At 57.2% G+C, this 7,202-nt stretch overlaps 1 pseudogene; it reads right to left on the bottom strand.

The window, feature by feature from the left end:
- Positions 1–6: 6 nt before the first annotated feature.
- LOC113941074 lies at positions 7–6,941 on the bottom strand (annotated as a pseudogene).
- Between the last annotated feature and the right edge of the window lie 261 nt (positions 6,942–7,202).

Below are 7,202 nucleotides of genomic sequence, written 5' to 3'. Positions count from 1 at the left end.
CTGGGGGAGGTACCTGTTCATTCTCAGCCCTGGGGGAGGTACCTGTTTGTTCCTCAGCCCACGGGGAGGTACCTGTTTTATTCCTCAGCCTTGGAGGAGGTACCTGTTTTATTCCTCAGCGCTGGGGGAGGTACCTGTTCATTCTCAGCCTTGAGGGAGGTAGCTGTTCATTCTCAGCCCTGGGGAGGTACCTGTTCATCCCTCAGCCCTCAGAGGTACCTGCTCACTCCACAGCCCTGGGGGAGGCCCCAGTTGCTCCTCACAGGCCGTACCGTGTGACCATGGGCCGACCAAGGGGTGACCAAGTGGCCCCGAGTTGAGCCCCACGAACTCACGAGCTCAACCTCAGGGTTTCAAGTCTCGTCTCTTGCGTGACAGTGATTCCAATTTACAAAAGCAAACCCATCAGACAGCAGCTACTTGCTGCTGTAACTCACACGTTGGAGGTTTCCTAGAGCAGCAGGAGCCTCCTCCTGCAGAAGGAAAACGCCCTGACCAGGCTGTTGTGCCCCACGTTGCACAGTAATCAGAGTCTGGAGGACTTTGTTCCCATGGCAGTTACACCTGCACTATCTGCTGTGCTTGTTCGCTTCCGGATGCAGCCTTTCCAGAGCCTGGCTTTAAGCTACACTCTTCATTCAAGCACAGGTCTGCATTAAATCAAGCCAACAGGAAAAGAAAAATCAGCATTCAGTCTTCACCACCCCACTCGAACTCAATCGTAAAAACAAAAAGTCAGATCAACACACACATGTCTTGGACAAGCAGACAGTAAACAAAGAGATCCCTGGATGAGACACGCGGCCGCCGGGGACGAGGAGACAGTGGGATTTGGGAGGGTTCCCACCACACCCTCCCCCCCCCCAGTGAGGGCTCTGAAGGTGCACACACGACCAACACGAGGCTCCGGGTGCTTCTCCAGGCGGTGGAAGCGCTGGTGGGAAGGGCCGGGCTGTGCCTGGGAGTGGTGGCTCAGGCAGCCAAGGACCCGCAGAGCCGACCACAACAGCACAGCCCTGCTGGGAGGAAGACGTGGGACCTCGGCCCTGTGGGCTCAGACACTTCCCGTGGCCACTGGGAGCCCAGACCCCACTCCTGGACTGGGAACACACACGGACAGGCAGGGATGTGGCTGAGATGTGGCCCCAGGCACCCACAGCTCGAGCAGGGCAGGCAGAAGCCACAGTCCCACTCTTACAGGAAATTGAGCCCTGACTTTTTAAGCCCCCCCCCCATCAGTCAGGATTTAACTACAAGTTTTGTGTGTGTGCCTGGGGTTTTTTTCTTCCCCTTCCCCTCTTAAAAAAGGTGCAATATTTGCCCAAATGCAGGAAGGCAGGACAGAACGTGGGAGAGCTGTCACCATGTGCCCCAGAGGTACCAGCCCAGGCCGAGGGCTGTCCAGCAGGGCTGGGGACAGCCAGGAACTCCCCCCGACCACCAGGATGTTCCCCCGACCTCGGAGAAACGAGCCCCGTGTTGGTTTTGGTGACAGGCCCAGAGGGGCTTTGCTCAGGTAAAGCCTTTGCATCCCCATCCAGCTTTACCTGAGCAAGAGCCGGCGTTGGACGTTTCCCTGGGAACATTCAGCTGGTCTCAGATACAGTAGCGGTGACTTGGAGGCTCCTCCTGCTCCAGGCGAAGCCCCTTTGTGGTGCCAGAGGAGGGTGGGAGTGTCCCCGGCCATGTCCCGGCCCTGGTGCCCGTCCAGGGGGAGGAGGCTGGGTCTGTGGGATGGCCGAAGTATTTACAGGGGTTTGCAGCAGGTATTTACAGTCCCTCTGCGGAGCGCAGGCCCACTGTCTCCTCCTCCAGCCCTAGTCAGTCCGGGGTGGGCTTCTTGAGGGAGAAGGGCCGGATGTTGAAGTGCCTGCTCAGCTGGCTCACCTGGGGACGGGGCACACACAGGAATGGGTCAGCCAGGCTGGCAGGGCCGAGGGGAGAGGGCAGAGAGCCAGACCTGCTCCCGGGAACACGCCCCTGCCGCCCTCCTGCACTCCCCTGTGCCCACCCTGCACGCTCCCCACGGATCTGTGTCCCTGGTGTCGGGGCTGGCCAGGCTCTGGATCCACAGGGAGCAGCCCTGCTGCCTTCCCACACCTCCCCAGGTAACAGCCTGGCCCACCTGGGATCAGGCTCACTGCTGTTCCTGGCCCACCTGGGATCAGGCTCACTGCTGTTCCTGCCCTCCCGAGGGCCAGGAGTCAGGAATGCTGCTCTGAGCCCAGGCCTGCAGGATTGTCCCCCTCACATTTTACCCCGCTCCCTCTCTGCTCCTCCCAGCATTGCTTTCATTACTTTGCTGAAATTAATTTGATATCTCAGATTTCTATATTAAAAACATCCCTGAATCCATTCAAACTGGGGGCCGGATACTTCCCGTGGAAGGAGGCTGAGCTGGGAACAGAGGGTTTGTTCCTAATCACCCCTACCAGATTCGGAGCAGTTTGGGGTTATGCCCCAGTCACAAAGCCTTTAAAGGCTCTTCAGCTCTAAGTGACTTTTATCCTGGAAGAAGGGGATGGATGGGCCCCTGGAAAGCCAGAGAGAGGGAAGGAGGGGAACAGTCTCCAGGAGGTTCCTGGGAGGGGATGGGCAAAGGTGGGCAGGAGGATTTCCCACCCAGTCAGTCCCATCTCCAGCTGTGATTCCAAGACCAAATTTCTTTACGTTCCTTAGTTACTCAAATCCTTGTTGCACAGGAGCCTCTTTGTCCTGATTGGAAAGACGGGACAATCTGGCTGTAACTCCTGGCTGGAATTACAGCTGGAACTCGACTCTGAGGCTCCACGTTGGAGCTGGGTTTCCCAGGAGAAGGGGCTTCCCAAGGAGGGTGTCCCCACCTTGGCAAGTCCCAAGTTCCTGATGGGACTTGGGTCTTCTACAAGTTTGTTTTCCGTCTTGATCAAAACTCAGGCACAGCAAGAGGAGCAAATCCCTGGATCTCAGCCCTGACAGCAGGGGAGGTGGCCTTGCAGCTCCAGTGTTCCCACTTTCCCTACCAGGGACATCCCTCCTACATCCCGGCTCTCCCAGTGCCTTGGAGACCTCAGTGGGAGACCTCAGAGCTCCTTCCAGTGCCTGATGGGGCTCCAGGAGAGCTGGAAAAGAACTCTGGACAAGGGCTGGAGGGACAGGACACAGGGAATGGCTTCCCACTGCCAGAGGGCAGGGAGAGATGGGACATTGGGAAGGAATTCCTGGCTGGGAGGGTGGGGAGGGGCTGGCACAAGTTGCCCAGAGAAGCTGTGGCTGCCCCTGGATCCCTGGAAGTGTCCAAGGCCACGTTGGACGGGGCTTGGAGCACTCTGGGCTAGTGGGAGGTGTCCCTGCCCGTGGCAGGGGGTGGCACTGGATGAGTTAAGTTCCCTCCCAACCCAAACCATTCCGGGATTCCAGGGTTTGTTTCCAGCTCCCACATCCCCGGGGGTACAGCAGGTCTCAGACCCCTGCAGCCCTGCAGGGATCCAGCCCACAGTCCAGGCAGCCCCGGGCAGCACCCCCGGGCCGTTCCCACCCGCGCTCCCGCTTTCCCGGCCCTTCCCATCCGCGCTCCTGCTTTTCCCCACCCCATTCCCCGCCCCGTCCGGCAGCAGAGCAGCGGCCCCCGAGCCCCACGTACCACCAGCACGCCGTAGTGGATGTGTGCCAGGGTGAGGAAGGCCGTCAGCAGGTAGAGCAGCAGCGTCTCGCTGTGGGCCGCCAGCCCCGAGGCGACGAGCAGCAGCGCGGCCGCGATGGGCAGCAGCATCCAGTGCAGGGGCCGGCACCTCGTGCTGCTCATCTGGCACACGATCAGCTGGCACTGGGGACAGGGCACGGCCTGAGCACGGGCTGGGCTCCCTGAGCCCCGGGGTGCTGTCCCCAGGGCACGGGGGATGTCCCTGTGCTGGCACTGCTGGGGCACCTCCAGTGCTGGGGTAGGTCTGGGCTCCTCAGACAGGAGACACAGGGAGGGGCTGGAGCGTGGGCAGGGAAGGGAAGGGAGCTGCGAAGGGGCTGGAGCAGCAGGAGGGTCTGAGGGAGCTGTGGGAGCTCATTCCAGAGAAAAGAGGGATCAGGAGGGACCTTTTCCTGCCCCGCAACTCCCTGACAGGAGGGGGGAGCCGGGGGGAAGTTGAGCTCTGCTCCCAGGGAACAAGGGACAGGAGGAGAGGGAATGGCCTCCAGCTGTGCCAGGGGAGCCTCAGGTTGGATATTGGGAGAATTCCTGCATGGAAAGGGCTGTCCAGCCCTGGTACAGCTGCCCAGGGAGGTGGTGGAGTCCCCATCTATGGAGGGATTTAAAATCCCTGTGGATGTGGCACTTGGGGACATGGCTCAGTGTGGATCAGCCTGGGCAGTGCTGGGGGATCGGCTTGACCTGATGATCTTAAAAGCCCTTCCCAACCTCAAGGATTCTGCAAATCTATGAACATGCAGCTAGATCAGATTCTGACCAAAAAAATCAGTCCCTGCCCTTTTACATTTACCCCCAAAAATGAAGCAGGAGCTCCCTTCCCATCAGCACTTTGCTGTCCACAGCACAGAGGGTGCACGAGCCTCTGAGAACACTCAATTTAACTAACTCTCCAGTTTCTCAAGCATAAAGCAAAAGCTGCTCACAGAGATGTTGGCAAAGGCTGTTCCAACCATGAAGTAGAAGAGCCTGGGCTGGACCTCCAGGATGTCAGAGGGGGACAGGAAGATCCACGTGGTGCAGAGCAGGAACAGCAGCACCGGGGACACGAGGGGCAGCAGGATCTCATACACAGAGTGGTGCTTCAAGGTGTTGCTTTTATAGGCCCTGGAACACAAGGGAAGAAACAAAAACACATGGAATCAATGGGAAATTCCTGGTGCTGCCTCCAGGAAATGGCTGAGGGGGCTCCAGGAGAGCTGGAGAGGGACTGGGGACAAGGGATGGAGGGACAGGACACAGGGAATGGTTTCAAACTGCCAGAGGGCAGGGAGAGATGGGAGATTGGGAAGGAATTCCTGGCTGGGAGGGTGAGGAAGGGCTGGCCCAGGTTGCCCAGAGAAGCTGTGTCTGCCCCTGGATCCCTGGAAGTGTCCAAGGCCAGGTTGGAGGGGGCTTGGAGCAACCTGGGCTGGTGGAAGGTGTCCCTGCCCGTGGCAGAGGGTGAGACTGGATTCATTTAAGGTCCCTTCCCACCCAAACCACCCCGGGATCCCAAAAACTCACTTGTAGAAGTTGTACAGGCTCATGGGCAGCGTCACAGTGAGAGCACAGGCTGGAAGAGAACAGAGCCACGTCAGGGCCCTGGCAGAGGGTCCCTCACGTGCCCCTTGAACGTGCAGCTGCCCAGGCCCTGCTTTGAGGGTCCCTCACGTGCCCCTTGAACGTGTAGCTGCCCAGGCCCTGCTTTGAGGGTCCCTCACATGCCCCCCGCACGTGCAGCTGCCTGGGCGCTGCTTCGAGGGCCTTGCAACAAAAACCAGCCCCGAGGGCGCCCCAGGAGCGGCTGGGCACGTTCAGAAGTAGGTGCTCCTACCTCTGCTCCAAGGGCTGTAATTAAAACTGAGGTCTGCTATAAATTAAAGACATTTCCATTTGAAAGAGCTGCATTAATGAGCCCGGTGTTGTGCTTTAGACGGGGGAGAAAGTTTAATTATAACACAGTTCTAACGGGATGTGAGGCGAGTGCAAACGCCACGAGTGATGTGGCTGAGCACGAGTTTCCAGTCTTCATAACAAAGGCAGTTTGCAGCTTCTCCAGCTGTGTGCAAACACTTCCAGTGCCCACAGTGCCAAAAAGTCGTCACTACAACTTGACAAACCACACAAACCACCTGAATGACTGAAAGATCTACACCCCAATCAGAACCATCAACCACTGTACCCATGACAGCCCAGCACAGCTCCTGCCCTGCTTATCCAGCACAAGGTATTTTAACACAGCTGGAAATATTCCTGCTTTAATAACCCAGCTCCTACCCCAAACCCTGCCCCTGTGGGCACTGGGCTCTCTTGTTCACACTGGAGAAGCACATTATTATTATTATTATTCACATGTGAAGTTACACGGCTGCCAGAGGAAAGCTCAGAACATCCAACCTGATAGAAGTGCAGGCACTGCACTTAACACAGCAATTAACTTGAAACGAAGTAATTACAAAGAACACAGAAAATAAACTGAGCAGGAGCCTGTGAACGAGGCAAATGGCATTAAATGAGGTCAGCTCAGCTCTGCTCTTTGCAGCAGCTTCTTTGGACTGACCACAGGAGAGACAGGCTGGGCTTTTATTTCAGTTTTATTATTACCATTATTGTTCAATGCTCAGGTGGGTGGATGGAGGGCAGGATCCCCACACAGCAGAGCTCCCACCCACCTCCAGGGCTGCAACGTCCCTCCCACGCAGTGTTTGTGCTCTGGGGTGAGGGAGCCCCACAGCAGCAAAACAAGAGTGTCCTGACCCCCCCAAAAACAGCCCAAGGCTGGGGAGGTCCCACTGGGTGCCAAATCCCAGCACATGGGGCTTTATCCCCTCAAGACCCTGCTTTTATCACACTGGTTTTATCCCCTAAACACCCCCCACCCCCAGCTCTCACTGCAACCAAACTGAGCTCCCCCGGTGTGTGAAGGCAGCCCAGGCAGACGGGAGTTAAACTCTCCAAAATAACTCAGCAGTGTTTTGCAAGGCTGGGAAAGGGCAGGCTGTGAGAACACCCTCCATTAGTCACCTCAACAACAGCCCTGGCAGCAAACAGAGCAGCATTAACATCGGCTTGGTTAAAAAGGGGGAGTTTAAAAGACAGGCTTCAACATGGAGCTTCTTACCAATAATCATTGCAGTGAATAGGTCTCTATATAAGAAATTAAACAGGAAAGGTGCATACCAGGCCTCAACTCCCACAAAGGCTGTCACTATGTAGACAATTGAAATGGTCTGAAAGAAAGCACAAGGACAGGCGGGCGTGAGGAACGCGATGGGCACGGTTAGGAGAGAGTGAGAATGTGAGAGTGTGAGATGTGAGAGTGTGAGCTGAGAGTGTGAGAGTGTGAGCTGGGAGCGTGAGAGTGTGAGCTGGGAGTGTGAGCTGAGAGTGTGAGCTGGGAGGGTGTGAGCTGGGAGTTTGAGCTGGGAGTGTGTGAGCTGGGAGAGTGTGAACTGGGAGTGTGAGCTGGGAGTGTGAGCTGGGAGAGTGGGAGGTGAGAGTGTGAGCTGAGAGTGTGTGAGCTGGGAGCGTGTGAGCTGGG

The sequence above is a fragment of the Corapipo altera genome, unplaced genomic scaffold, assembly GCF_003945725.1.
Source record: "Corapipo altera isolate COAL_440 unplaced genomic scaffold, ASM394572v1 129889, whole genome shotgun sequence".
Lineage (NCBI taxonomy): Eukaryota > Metazoa > Chordata > Aves > Passeriformes > Pipridae > Corapipo > Corapipo altera.
This window is presented reverse-complemented; position numbering and strand designations above follow the sequence as displayed.